The sequence below is a fragment of the Hylobates moloch genome, unplaced genomic scaffold, assembly GCF_009828535.3.
Source record: "Hylobates moloch isolate HMO894 unplaced genomic scaffold, HMol_V3 SCAFFOLD_26, whole genome shotgun sequence".
Lineage (NCBI taxonomy): Eukaryota > Metazoa > Chordata > Mammalia > Primates > Hylobatidae > Hylobates > Hylobates moloch.
In genome coordinates this window covers 1,004,709-1,020,196 of record NW_026652301.1, presented here as the reverse complement: position 1 = coordinate 1,020,196, position 15,488 = coordinate 1,004,709, and the positions used below count along the sequence as shown (strand labels likewise).

Sequence of the window (15,488 nt, the reverse complement as noted above, 5' to 3'; positions counted from 1 at the left end):
CCAGTTTCTCAGCTACATCAACCTTTTTTCTCCCACCTCAGGGACTTTTCATTTATAATCTCTTTGCCAGTTATGTTTCTCTTCCCACACTCAGAACAGCTGGCCTCTTCATATCCTTTGAGCTTAAATGTCACCTCTGCCTGCCTGCTCCATCACCTCTCCTAACAATCTCCATCTCAGCCCCCTGTTGGCTTCTTTTTAAAAATTGAGCACAGCTATTGTTTTACTAATCTGTTTTTGTACTTGTCCTTTATCTGTGGCCATCTAGAAAGCATGCTTCATCAAAGTAGGGGCCTTGGTCATTATTGTATTCCCAGTGTCTAGTAGAGACCACGTGCTCACTATTTGCTGAATAAATTGAGATTTATGTATTACATAATGCATTATAAGTTTAAGCATTAGTAGTCATTATTCTCTTTGTAGTATATATAATAGAATAATTTCTCCTTGATTTTTATATAACCTCCACTTTGCAAAGAGGAACTAGAATTCCCACACCAAATGACAGTCTTAGAAATTGGATGGATAAGGCAGACACGATGGCACACACCTGTAGTCCCAGTTGCTTCAGAGGCCAAAAGAGGAGGACTGCTTGAGCCCAGGAGTTCAAGGCTACAGTGAGCTAAGTAGGTTCCACTGCATTCCAGCCTAGGTGACAAAACAAGACCCTGCCAAGAAAGAAAAATGAGGGAGGGAGGGAAGGAGGGAGGGAGGGAGGAAGGAAGGAAGGAAGGAAGGAAGGAAGGAAGGAAGGAAGGAAGGAAGGAAAGGAAGGAAGGAAGGAAGATAAACATTGGATGGATAAATAAATTCTGCTCTTTTACATCTTTCACTCTCTTTTTAGCATCATAAAATTGTGCTGAACTTCTGCAAAGAGTTTGTGTACCTAACCAAGGTGCTCCCCATGCCTCTTGAACTTGTAGATCCCAGGTTCTTCACTTGATGTACTTTGAGCTCTGAATACTGAGACCACAAAAAATATGCTCAGTATTTTGCAAATCTTAGAAAAGTAGATATAAGAGCATTGATTAATGTTCCAACTTGGTCTGATTCACTCAGAACATAAAACTTTGTCCCGGATAGGACTGGCTCAAGACCCCACAGCTAAAAAAGCCATCTGAGACCTGTGCCCAAGCCTTCTGATGCCAGATCTAGGCCTTAATTCAGGGAACTACTGCTGTCTCTGGAAAGGCAGGGTTAGTTAAGAATTAACAACCCATGATTCTCCAATTCTCTTCAAGCACTAGATCCTCATGCTTTCGCATGACTGGCTCCAGAAGTTTCTTTAAAAATCCAGTCCCCATATTAGAAGTGGTAATACAATTCAAGGAAGCTGTCATTGTCAACCATCGCATATTCAGCAATTCTTTTTTTTTCTTTTTCTTTTTTTGAGACAGAGATTTGCTCTCGTTGCCCAGGCTACAGTGCAATGGCATAATCTCAGCTCACTGCAGCCTCTGCCTCCCAGATTCAAGCGATTCTCCTGCCTCAGCCTCCTGAGTAGCTGGGATTGCAGGTGCACGCCACCACACCCAGCTAATTTTTTGTATTTTTAGTAAAGACGGGGTTTCACCATGTAGGCCAGGCTGGTCTCGAACTCCTGACCTCAGGTGATCCACCCAGCCTCCCAAAGTGCTGGGATTACAGGCATTAGCCACCGTGCCCAGCTCAGAAATACTTTACCTGATTCTTTTCCTCTCTGCCACTTGCTAAAATTTGGTTGACTGAAAGGAAAATAAGAAAAGGCTTAGATAAAATAAGAAGAATGTTTGCATAGGAATATGACCTTTAGCAGGTTGCTTGCTCTCTAAGACTCGGTTTCCTAAGCTATAAAATGGGGATATAACCTATATGACCTACCTCATATAGTCCTTAAGACCTTTGAGATAATGCATGTAGAGCACTTAGCACAATGTATACAAAGGGCCCAATGTTAGCTCCTATTGCTGTTGTATTATTCATAATAACAATTCCAATGTAAGAGAAGCTCTAGAAACAAGACAGCTTTTCTTTTCTTTTTGGACAGGGTCTTGCTGTATTGCCCAGGCTGGAGTTCAGTGGCATAATCATGGCTCACTGCAGCCTTAACTTCCTGGGCTCAAGTGATCCTCCCACCTCAGCTTCCCAAGTAGCTGGGACTACAGGTATGCGCCACCATGCCCAGCCAATCTTTTTTAATTTTTTTTTTTTTAGAGATGATGTCTCACTATGTTGCCCCAGCTAGTCTTGAACTCCTAGGCTCAAGCGATCCTCCCACTTCAGCCTCCAAAGTGCTGGGATTACAGGTGTGAACCACCATGCCTGGCCTCTTTTCTTTTCTTTTAAAGGGAGGCTGGGAAAGCCGGAGAGCTAGCAGGAGCCAAGGCACATAGAGAGTGAGGTAGTAGCATGCCTAAGGCACACCTCAGCAGTTCCAGAATTCTGCTCCGAGTGGCCCTCCATCAAACTACTTCACCTCTCTGAAGTCTAGTTTGCTTACCTGTAAAGGAAAGATAATATCAACTCTAACCTACTTCACCAGGTTGTCAAGGATTCAAATAAGACACACATCTGTAAAAGCACTTTGTATCTCTTAATGGAAATGTTAGATATTGCTTTCACATATGTTACAGATAACTGGCTGTTGTTTCAATCAAGTCAGTGGTTCTAAACTTTAGCTGCAAATTAGAAGCACACGGAAGCTTCAAAAAATCCAAATGCCCAGGCCACACCATAAACTAAGCCAGAACCTCTTCTGTGGGACCCAGGCCCAGTACTACTCTGTGTGTGTGTGTGTGTGTGTGTGTGTGTGTGTGTGTGTGTGTGTGTGTGATGGAGTCTCACTCTATCGCCCAGGCTGGAATGCACTGCAAAATCTAGGCTCACTGCAAGCTCTGCCTCCCAGGTTCAAGCAATTCGCCTGCCTCAGCCTCCCGAGTAGCTGGGACTACAGGTGCCCACCACCACGCCCGGCTAATTTTTTGTATTTTTAGTAGAGACGGGGTTTCACCGTGTTAGCCAGGATGGTCTCAATCTCCTTACCTCATGATCTGCCTGTCTAGGCTTCCCAAAGTGCTGGGATTACAGGCATGAGTCACCATGCCCAGCCCCAGTACTACTTTTGTAAAGCTCCCCAAGTGATTCCAATATCCAACCAACATTAAGAGTCAAGAAATAAAATGTTTCTTAAACCTTCCCAATGATAAGGAGCCCCAGAGTCCCACCATACCTACAGGATCAGCCTTCGAAGGGAAGGGGGCGTGGAGTCTATTTTCAACAGGCATCCTTAGCTGACTCTTAACAGCAGGCAATTATGAGAAACAATGTGTTGAATCACAGTCTGAGAGTTGGAAGGGATATTGTTTAAAGTCTTCACCCTTGAATCATCTCAAAACCATGTGAAACTTTATGAATCCCACGAACGAAAGGCCAATGTGTGTTAACCCACTACATGAACAATAAATAATACGACTGTTAGCTATTTCTCTGTGCTGGAATCATCACCAGCCTTTCAGTTCCGTTTAGTTCCTGAACTTTCTAGTTCAGGAAATTTTGACTGACAGAAGAGATTTGCAATGATAAGAAACTTTTCTGAATCAAACAATTTGGGATGCCAGGAAATGCATAGAAAGAATCTTTCATTTAAAAAGAAATATTCAGATATTGTGAAATAATAAGTTGAGCTTTTTGATGTGCACAAAGAGAGATGACCTCCAGATGGTACAGTCACAACTAAATTTTTATTATTTTTCTTTCAAAAAGAAATATTGCACAGTTCTATAAAGCTTACCCTATTACTTGAAGCTCACATGGGAAAGATAGGCAGATCACATTTAATGTAAATAACATACAAACAAGCTACTATGTCGCAGAAAAGTGGAAAATATCAAGGAAAAAAATGTAATCAGCTGCTGATATGCAAGTTTTAAAACTCTGCTCAACTCTGTGCAATTTCCCTCATCTATCATTTTGAAAGTATCAAACTGCCAGAACGGTTGGTCTATCAGCTTCTGCTGAACATTCTAATGTTGTCATTGAAAAGTTACGCTTTGCGGAATTCTATTCCCTCTGGGGTCACATTTACTTGCATGGCCTAAGTAGTTAACCTTAAAATATTTTCTCCTTTCTATTTCTTGCACTGTTTTGAGTCCAGCCTTCATCTCAGCTTTGTTTGAGCCATAAATACTGTCAATATTCAGAGACTATATTTATTTCTAAGCTTTTTAAGAAGAAAGATAATGGAGATTGATTTTAATAAATAGATGAGTTTCAGATATTTGCATTTCCTTTATAATGGCTTCATATCGGTTACTCAGTTCTAAACTTTGTCAGATAAGGCATTGGGGAATAACAATGCTGGATCCAGTTTGAATTATGTCTTTGGAAATTATAGCCACTTGTTCCCTGTAATAAGTGCTTGTTTTAATGTGCATTCACCATGCCCATTTCTTAGTATCTCTTTTTATTTTTGATAAAGTGTTTTAATAGAGAATATCACTGTAGCCTACCTTTTAATAGTATGAAATAACAAGACATTATTGCCAGGTTTGTTTACATTTGGAAAAAGTCGTTATCATTAATAAGAGGGTATACTATAAATGCTTGGAGTCCCATGCCCCATGGAGGTGTGGCAGCTAACAGCTGAAATCTGACTTGTGAGGAGCTAGTGCACATGATACCTTGAGCAAGAACAGAACTATGGGCATTCCCAGTTGTGTGCCCTCCCTCTCAATTGGTTTTTGTCTTTTTTTATTTTTATTTTTTCTGGGATACGATCTTGCTTTGCTGCCCAGCTTGCAGTGCAGTGGCACAAGCCTCCTAGGCTCAAGCAATCCTCCCACCACCACTTCTCAAGTAGCTAAGACCACAGGCACACACCATTATGCCCAGCAAATTTTTCAAATATTTTGTAGAGACAAGGTCTCACCATGTTGCCCAGGCTCAAGCGATCCTCTCCCCTCAGCCTCCCAAAGTGCTGGGATTATAGGTGTGAGCCACCACCCCCAACCTAGTTTCTTTAGGTTTGTAACTTTTTGTACTTTCCTGTGCTTTGTTGAGTCATTTCATTGTTAGATTGCATGTTTGATCGCATTGTTAGATTGCATGTTTGGATGCCCACCCTGAGGGCCTCATTTTAATTTAATTACCTCTGTAAAGATCCTATCTTCAAATAAGGTCATATTTTGAGGTATTCAGTATATGAATCTGAGGGGTGTGGTGGGAAACAATTCAACCCTCCACAGTGGTATTATACATGATTATTTTAAAGATTGTTCCTATATCCTCAAATCATAGCTGATAAATGAAAATAAATTTTGGAAAGAAAACCTTAATTGTGACGATGTTCTTTGGAACAGGACTTTACTGGTATTTGGCAGGTGAGTGGATACCTCCCACGACTGTGAAAATGATCATCTCCCAGTTAGCTGTCTCCCAGTGTACAATTATTTTCTGTTGTACACCATAGACCGATATACACTGATGTTATAGATTGGCTTCTGTGCTCCTAAGAGCCAAACTCTATCGCAAAAGCTGTATTCAACGGGGGGCAGAATTTCTCTTTTGGTTGCTGGGACAGCAAGAAAATGGACAGACTAAGACCTTCCTGGTATAGACAAGGAAACAGGCCAGAAACAAGGAAGAGGGTGGCCAAGGTCGCAGGGCTAGTTAGTGGCAGCCCTGGAACTAGATCTTGGGTCTCCTGACTCATAAGCCGGTGTTCTTTTACCAAACCACACTGTCCTCCACCCTGGGTATCCCTCACCTTACCTGCCAGCTATCAAAATCACCCACTGCTCGCTGGCAATATATGCTTTTCCTTACTGACTTTAATATTTTTAAAGTTTGTTTTTGTATTGAACTGATCCTAATTGCTAAGTAAGTGCATTATTGATACCCATGAGCAGAATTAAAATTGGGGAGTTATGCCTTTGGTGATTGTTTCCCTAAAAACCTGTCAACTCCCCCACCAAAAAAAAATCTAGGCATCTAATTTACATAAGGTAGTGGGTTTCTTGACCCTTCAGATCCAATTTTTTGGCTAAAACTTGCTTTATCAGCCAGATTTGTAGATATATGCTCCAAAGTGGAAAAAAAAATTTGTCTGAGATGTCAAACTAGTGGCAGTTAGTGATTACTTTTGAAAACAAAAAAACCAAAAGGCTCTTAACCTTCTGTTTTACCAGTTCTTGGTTAATACACCCTCACTGATATTAGAGGTTTGGATTTTAGATATCTTCAACCTAATTCAGCCATTTTACAAATAAGGAAATGGTAGCCTGGGCAATGGCATGTCCGAGGCCACTCAGTTAAGGAGAAATCTAGGGACAGGTCTCTAGGTCTCTGTCTCTAGGTCTCTGGACATCTCATCCACAACTTTTTTTTTTTTTTTTTTGGAGACAGAGTCTCGCTCTTGGCACCCACGCTGGAGTGCAGTGGCGCAATCTTGGCTCACTGCCACCTCTGCCTCTTGGGTTCAAGTGATTCTCCTGTCTCAGCCTCCCAAGTAGCTGGGATTACAGGCGCCTGCCACCACGCCCGGCTAGTTTTTGTACTTTTAGTAGAGACAGGGTTTCACCATGTTGGTCAGGCTGGTCTCGAACTCCTGACCTCAGGTGATCCACCTGCCTTGGCCTCCCAAAGTGCTGGGATTACAGGTGTGAGCCACCGTGCCCGGCTCATCCACAACTCCTAATACCACTTCTACTGCTGCCTAATGGTTATGTTAGCACATTCCTAAGCTACAGGAAGTTTATTTTTCCCCATGAAGATAGGAGAAATACTAACCCTAATGTTCCCTAGTGACTTGATGCTTTACCATGTAGCTCTGTTCTGTCACACTCACAATATTAATTTTAAAGAATAGACTGTGTTTTCCAAATATATGTATTTAATGTGACTATCTTCTGACTATTCACTGATGTTACCAACACCTAAACTTACTTGTGTAGGGAAATGCCATGCACATTAACTTCTAATATTTCTTAAGACTGTATAAAATTTTTGTTTTATTAAAAGTGAAATGTTTTTATGTTGCCTTTAGATGTCTTCAAAATTCGTGTTTTTGTAACTTCTTTTCAGGGTTATTAAATCAGGTTGAACTAGATTAAGCCCCAGCGAAGGTGTTTCAGAGCTTGAAGCCTGGCATATCAGCCAACTCTACAAAGTGGTCTCAGAACAGAGGACATTCTGAGATGTACAGTCCATGCATGAACACTAATCCTAGAACATTAAACTTACCGTGTTAAATGGATTTCTGGAAGTTTCTCTGTGGAAGTCTTGGAATAGTCCTCCTTTCCTTTTCTTGAGCCAAGAAAACTCTGAACCAGAACAATTCGATTTCAATTTGTGGAAAAACTATATTCAATGAGCCAAACACCGTGCTGAGAGTTTTGTAGGGGGTGGGAGAACAGGGCATTTGGATCACTGTTGTATGTTAGTTACTAAAATATCTGGATTTCTATTTAAATGTTCTGAGATATATTTTCAAGCTTTGTTTCTGAGGGGTATTTGCAAGCTTCATTTTAAAGTCCGAGAACCCGAAGAAAGAAACTCGCTTTTGTGTCATAGTTATTGTGTTATATGTTAAGCATTTGGAAGGGACCCCAGTGAGGCCTCAGGAAGCAGTTACTGCCTCTCGTATCGTCCTGAAGGCGATTTGTTTTAAAGTTGATAATCCCTAGGGCTGTGAGAGTGTCCCACATCTGCCCTGAATTGAAAACAGATTCCCATTTAGAGCCTTACATCAGTGCTGTGGATTCATGCGATCTGAGTCAGAGAGGAAGTCAGAGACCATTTGAACGTATGGCCAGCAGCTCACTTCATGGAGGAACAAGATTGCAGGGTATGTAGGCTGTCTGTTTTCAAATTTTAAGACTGTTTTTGGTGTCCTTCTGACATTTAGACTGATATATTCAGGAAAGGACTATTGTGGGAAACAGGTATAAAGTAACTGTCAGTATCTAGGGATTTTCATTGCTACTGATGAATTCATCAAAATTCCGAGGGCGCTAGGCAGTGACTGCTTCGGAATGCCTTCACCGGGTTTTGCCATTTTTGTGACTTACCATTCATTATATAAGATATATTTATATAATTATGTAGATATTTTTTCCCCCAAGACTCTAAAAAAGGTTTTGTAAGCCAAGAAAAGTTTTTCCTGTTAAAGACCAGAGCTTTTCCAGCCTCTGCTTATCTATGAAAACTTTTTTAAAGATTTGCACACACGCTAAGAATGAAGGATGTAACGATGTATTTCATATTGCAACCCCCAGGGGATCGGGACCATCCGATTAACCATTTAGTATCTAATATTCTATTGAAGGAGTTTTCTTCTGAGGTTGCTGAACAACTTTGTTTGCGTCTTCGTCTTCTCTGTGGAAATCGTGTTCTACAGATTGTGAAGGTCTTTTCCTTTTTAATTAAAAAAGGGGTTTAGATTTGGGCTGAACATGGGGGCTCATGCCTATAATCCCAGAACTTTGAGAGGCCAGGGCGGGAAGGTTCCTTGAGCCCAGGAATTGGAGACCAGCCTGGGCAACATGGCAAAACAAAATTTCTACAAAAATTACAAAAATTAGCTGGACATGGTGGCATGCAACTGTAGTCTCAGCTACTTGGGAGGCTGAGGCAGGAGGATCTCTTGAGCCCAGGATTTCTGGGCTGCAGTAAACTATGATCACACCACTGCACTCTAGCCTTGGTGACAGAGTGAGATCTTGTCTCTTCTTTTCTTCTTCTTTTTTTAATTTTTCTTTTTTCTTTTCTTTTTTTTTTTCTGAGATGGAGTCTCCCTCTGTCATCCAGGCTGGAGTGCTGTGGTGCGATCTCAGCTCACTGCAACCTCTGCCTCCTGGGTTCAAGCAATTCTCCTGCCTTGGCCTCCTGAGTAGCTGGGATTACAGGCACCCACCCCCACGCCCGGCTAATTTTTGTATTTTTCACGGAGACAGGGTTTCACCATGTTGGCCAGGCTGGTCTTGAACTCCTGACCCCAGGTGATCCACCTGCCTCAGCCTCCCAAAGTGCTGGGATTACAGGCATGAGCCACCATGCCCAGCCTGACCCTGTCTCTTAAGACAAAAAAAAAAAAAAAAAATAGATTTGTTCATGAAAAATAATTAAAGAGTACAGAAGTCATGAGGTAGAGTCTGAGAGCCCAACCACTCGATGCATGGGTGCTGAGCCCCAGCCTGGCCTGAGGGCCCCTCCTGCCCCTTTTCTGCTTCTGGCCTGGGCTTTGGTGAGTTGAGGCCTCTCAGGTGGGCTTCTGGAAGGCTGCTTTGCTCACTACTGTCTCGGAGGAGCTGAGAACAGTGCCTGGTACTGTGAGTGCCCAATCAATACTTGTTGAATGAAAGTAGAATTAGGGAAGGGAACTCTAGAAGAAATGTCGGTTTGGGCATTTAACCTAATGAGGCTTTGCTGGGGCAAATTTCTCCTCGCCATCTTGGTAGGATTGCAACCAGAAGGAGAGACTGGGTCATTGAGAGAAAAGTGCTAGACTGCCAGTCAAATCAACTATGTATGAAACATAGAATTCCACGGTCATGGGATGAACAAAGCAAAAAATGTCTGAAATATGAGTTGTGAGAGGTAACAGTCATGCCCTAGAGGGTGCTCAGGAGTCCAAGAGAGGCTGGTAAATGGGAGAAAGCGAACAGACACGGCTGGCAGGTTCTCCTTTCAACTTGGGGCAGATGGGCTCCTCAAAAGTGTTCCAACAGAACAAAGCCTCCTCTTGTTACATGTGCTTCCCCTGGTTTCAGAGACAATACATTCAGAGCAGCCTAGTTGGCAGGTAATGTTTTCAGTCCAAATGCCAAAACTCTGGTCCCTCTTGACTGGTTGCCCGCAGTTCTTTAAAGAGGGAAGGTTTTTTCAGGTGCCAAAATTTGACTGCAAACTCTGTCATGGGACTATGCCCTCTTAATCCCAGCAAGACAGAGGCTTTCTTTTAGAAAAGGAAGCAAGCACATTTGGGTTTTTGTGCTGAGGATGCAAAAAGATGTATTGATCAACTCAGACAGAAAGGGGAATTATCAGCCTTAGGAATATTGTTCCTGTCCTAAAGAGACAAGCGAATGACCCTTGAAATCTATAGAAACAGTTCCAGTTCAGACAAGCTTCCTTTGTGGGAGATGATTGTGTATATATCTTATTTTAACTAACCTAATTAATCTACCCGATTAATTTATCAACCTCAGAAGTTTGGGGAGAAAATAAAATCAGTGTGGCAGAGACTTCCATAGTGATACCTGGATTATAAATTTACTGTTACCTCAAAGAAAGTCCAGATCCAAAATCTCTGCCTCTTTTCCGGTAACAAACCCAGCACATCTTCATTTAGGTCAATATCCTCTTGCCCTGCCCCTCCTCTAATTTACAGCCCCATATTTGGACACCAGGGATTCAATGACCTACCACCAAGGCACCAATGGGTGGTGCCACCATGCCAATTCACAGAACTCGTGGCTCTTCAGAAGTTTTGTAAGCCATTGTTTAGAATTCAGAACACATTATCCCCCAGAAACAAGGTTAGGCTCCAGCTCTACTCCTGAATGCAAATTTATCCTAAAATACAGAGAATCTGCTACAAGCATCTGGAAAGGGGAAGAAAGAACTTCCATCATACTGTTTAATGGCATTGGAGAGTACATTTTACAATGAACTGTAATCATGTTCTCGAGAGCATTTTTAATATCCTTGGGAATTCATTCTTGGCCCTGGACATCATTTGTTTCTTGGTCTGGACCCTAACCACCTATTCTAGGTGCTTTGTCTCCTGCTGCTTCGTTGAATGGTACCCTAGGCTGAAGTCCAAGAAAATTATTTGCATGTACTTTTCCACTTGTGGTTTCTTTTGCCTAGACTGTCTTATTCCTCTTCTAATTCCTGGCAAACTCTTGATCAGCTCAAACATTCACACGGTTAATACTCCTCTGTGATGCCCCAATCAAACTTCCACCTCTCTACTCCCTTGGCCGCAAACCCCTCTAAGAAAACTTTGCAGACAACTTCAAGTGGTTCCTCCACTGGCCTTCCAAAATTCCAAGGACCCCAGTTCAAAACTCTACCTAGGAAATATTAGAAATTCCCCTCCCTAGCTCACTTGCATTTCCATAAGATCTTAAAAGTACCGCTATGTATTTACATTAATCACATTATATTGCAATTATTTTGGGACGTGTGGTCTCACTCTGTCACCCAAGCTGGAATGCAGTGGCATGATCATGGCCCATGGTAGCCTTGAACTCCTAGGCTAAAGCAACCCTCCTGCCATAGCCTCCCACATAGCAGGGACTAGAGGCATGCATGATCACACCCAGCTGATTTTTTATTATTTGTAGAGACAGGGTTTCACCATGTTGCCCAGGCTTATCTCAAACTCCTGGTCTTAAGCAATCCTCCTGCCTCAGCCTCTCAAAGTGTTGGGATTTCAGGCATGAGCCACTGTGCCTAGTCTACTTCTACTTTTTTGTGTGGGAGGAATTATGAGTAGTGGGAAGAGACTGGAGCTTAGAGTTAGAGTATATAGGCATCAACACTGGCTCTCTGATTTCCAGCTGTGTGGCCTTGGATAAGTTAATTATCTCTCCATTTTTGCTTTACTTCATTTGTAAGATGAGAGTAATACCTGCCTGTAAGGAGTTGTTGTAAGGATTAAATAATAATCCATCTAAAAGCCCTAGCCTAGTGCTTAAGCCATACAAAGTGAAAGATAAATGTTAATAAAATATGAATCTAAATTTGAAATGGTGGACATAGAACTCTGAAGCCAGAAGGAACTTGCGTCTCTTCTGTCCAGCCTTGGACTGTCCCCTTTTGCAACTCACCCTTCAGTTTGAGGCAGCATGTCAGTAGGCTGGCATTACCTTTTTACAGCCACTTCTCAGATCACTTCGGTGACTAAAATAAAATAAAACTTAGAAGAGTAAGAGAAAAGAGGAACAGCACCCAGTCGATTTGTAAGTGTGAGAAAGAAAAAGTAAGCTAGGATGGAGGAAGAGGGAACAAAGTACATGCAAAGGAAAAAGGGAGAGGATGATGAGAAAGCTGAGGGCAGGTAGTAGCAAAGGGAGACGGAGAGAAGAGAAACTGCACTGCTGGGAAATTGCACTACCAGGATCATAGAAGAAGCAATTGTTCATTTAAATATATACACCTGCGAGTGCACTCCTGTGCATTTTTTACCCAAGAAGTGCCTTGTGTAGTTCTAAGTACTTCACATAAATAATCACGGTAGCCTGACACAGTGGCTTGCACCTGTAATCCAAGCTACTTGGGAGGCTGAGGCAGGAGGATCACTTGAAGCCAGGAGTTAAAGACAAGCCTGGGCAACGTAGCAAGACCCACATCTCTAAAAAATAATAATAATGATGATAATTATGTGTTACTAAAACTTACATACCGTTTACTGTGTGCCAGGCACTGTTCTAAGCTCTTTAGACATATTAACTCATTTAATCCTCACAACAACACTGTGTGGTAGATGCATAAAAATCCCTATTTTACTGATAAAGAAAGGGGACACATGAATAGTCCCATAACTAGGATATATGGGAGCCAGTATTTGAACCCAGAGACTCTGCCCCCGGAGCCTTGCACTCTTAATCGAAATGACAGCCATCATGCAGAAATGCACCTGCAGCTGACGTGGCTCCTGGCATGGTCAGGTGGCCAATGTGGCCACTACAGTCAACAACACAGTAAAGTCCAGCCTGGTGGACATTCCCACTGATATACTTTCCAAAATACCATGCTAACACCTGAGAAGTTGGAATGGTAGAATTATATGGCATGGAGAGACATTGGGTTCACTGTGCTCAGATCAGCCAGCTGCTTCTATTGAGAGTACCTGGAAAAGCTGTACCCAGGGTCACTGGTCAAACTCTCTGGGGAGAGACCCAGGGCAGAAGTGAGCTGATCTCAGCCTCCCATATAACACTGCAGTGTCAGAAGGACATTATCCTTATTCCAGGTAATGTCCAGGAAATTCTACAAAAATTCTTTCTGAAAGTTTGCAGACATTATTATGTTGACACTCCAATAGTTTACCAAATATGAAAATAAAGACAATTGTGCTTTATTTTTAAGAACCATCTATTTTGACCTTCTTTTCAAAGAGACAAAATATGCAGGGTTTTGTTTTGTTTTGTTTTTTGAGACAGAGTCTTGCTCTGTCACCCAGGCTGGAGTACAGTGGCGTGATCTCAGCTCACTGCAAGCTCCGCCTCCCAGGTTCAAGTGATTCTTCTGCCTCAGCCTCCTGAGTAACTGGGACTACAGGCATGTGCCACCAAGCCCGGCTAATTTTTTTATTTTTAGTAGAGACAGGGTTTCATCATATTGGCCAGGCTGGTCTCAAACTCCTGACCTCGTGATTCACCTGCCTCACCCTCCCAAAGTGCTGGGATTACAGGCGTGAGCCACGGCTCCTGGCCTTGTTTTGTTTTTGTTTTTGTTTGTTTTTTTGTTTTGCTTTTTGAGACGGAGTCTCGCTCTGTCACCCAGGCTGGAGTGCAGTGCATGATCTCGGCTCACTGCAACCTCTGTCTCCCGGGTTCAAGCTATTCTCCTGCCTCAGCCTCTCAAGTAGCATTATAGGCACCCACCACCACTTCCGGCTAATTTTTTGTACTTTTAATAGAGACGAGGTTTCACCATGTTGACCAGGCTGGTCTCAAACTCCTTACCTCAGGTGATCCACCAGCCTCGGCCTCCCAAAGTGCTGGGATTACAGCCATGAGCCATCGCACCCGGCCGGGAGAGGCTTATTAAATGTCTGCCCACATCTTGGTCTCCATTTTTTTTTTCTCGTTACAGCCTGGCTGGGGAACATCTTACCTAAAAACTCATTCAGGCAAAATTCTATCTCCTTTGGAGCATTTTTAGGTCTTTTCACATGTCCTCGAAAGAAATACTGAATTAAATTAAATTTTAATTTTAATTTAATTTACTTTTAAATTTAAATTCTGAATAAAAGGCCTTACATAAACTGACTAAAAAGAGCTTAACTATGCAAAAGTAGGTTAAATAGGACAAGGCACTTTCAAGTATACAAAACAATCCCATCATTAGAAAAAAAAATTCTGGGCTCACTTCAGCAGCACATATACTAAAATTGGAATGATACAGAGAACACTAGCGTGGCCCCTGTGCAAGGATGATGTGCAAATTTGTGAAATGTTTCATATATTTTTTAAATGGTTTAAAAAAATCTGCAAGTGCAATAAATACGTAACATAAGCACTAAATTAAGTTAGATATGACCTTGGAGGAACTAATTATTTTCATCATTAAACTGCTCCCAAATGCCAAGAAAATATAGAACACTAAAATGAAACCTAGACTCTCAAAGGTCTAGAGGCTGAATTTTAAGCAAACTCTTCATTGAGCAAATGAATCTTTTTTTTTTTTTTAATAGAGACAGAGTCTCGCTCTGTTGCCCAGGCTGAGTGCAGTGGTGCGATCTCAGCTCACTGCAACCTCCGTCTCCTGAGTTCAAGCAATTTTCCTACCTCAGCCTCCCAAGTAGCTGGGACTATAGGCGCACGCTGCCATGCCCGGCTAATTTTTTGTATTTTAGTAGAAACGGGTTTCACCATGTTGCCCAGGCTGGTCTTGAACTCCTGAGCTCAGGCAATCTGCCTGCCTCGGCCCCCGAAAGTGCTAGGATTACAAACGTGAGCCACCGCACCCAGCCGAGCAAATGAATCTTTAAGAAACTGTATTTAGGCCACCTGGCTACTTGGCAGGGCTATTGTGAGAATAACATGAGATTTAATGAATGTAAATCTCCCAGCCTAATGCCTAGCACGTAGTGGACACTCACTCAATAATACTTTGTTGAATAAATGTTCAATCACTTGGCCAAGCCAACTCAGCTATCCCATTAGGTTCTGGTTGCCATGGGGTAGCATGGGTTATCATCATGGGTAATTCTAAGATTACACAAAAACACTTCCTAGAAAGCGCAATCCTCTGGGAAACAAACATCCCAGAATGCTGGGATTTGCTTTCCAACATTTTACAGGAGGGTAAATTAGAGTTATGACTGAGTTGCTCTGAGAATTCAATGAAATTACGTTCATCTATCCATCCATTCATCATCCTTTTAAAAAATATTGATGTCAGGAGTGGTGGCTCACACCTGTAATCCTAGCACTTTGGGAGGCTGAGGTAAGCAGATCACTTGAGGCCAGGAGTTTGAGGCCAGCTTGGCCAACATGATGAAACCCCGTCTCTACTAAAAAGACAAAAATTAGCTGGGCATGGTGGCGCACGCCTGTAGTCTCAGCTATTCAGGAGGCTGAGACAGAAGAATTGCTTGAACCTGGGAGGCGGAGGCTGCAGTGAGTCAAGATCACGCCACTGCACTCCAGCCTGGGTGACAGTGAGACCCTGTCTCAAAAAAAAAAAAAATTCCTCCCCCGACGTTCCCCCCAACATTTCCCCCCAACATTACCCCCCAACATTCCCCCCCAACATTCCCCCCCAACATTCCTCCC

At 42.4% G+C, this 15,488-nt stretch overlaps 1 non-coding gene across 1 annotated transcript; it reads left to right on the top strand.

The window, feature by feature from the left end:
* The first annotated feature begins 14,071 nt into the window (after window positions 1–14,071).
* Window positions 14,072–14,178, top strand: LOC116463147 (U6 spliceosomal RNA). Its single transcript, XR_004246598.1, has one exon. It is a non-coding gene; the product is annotated as a U6 spliceosomal RNA (small nuclear RNA).
* The last annotated feature ends 1,310 nt before the right edge of the window (window positions 14,179–15,488 follow it).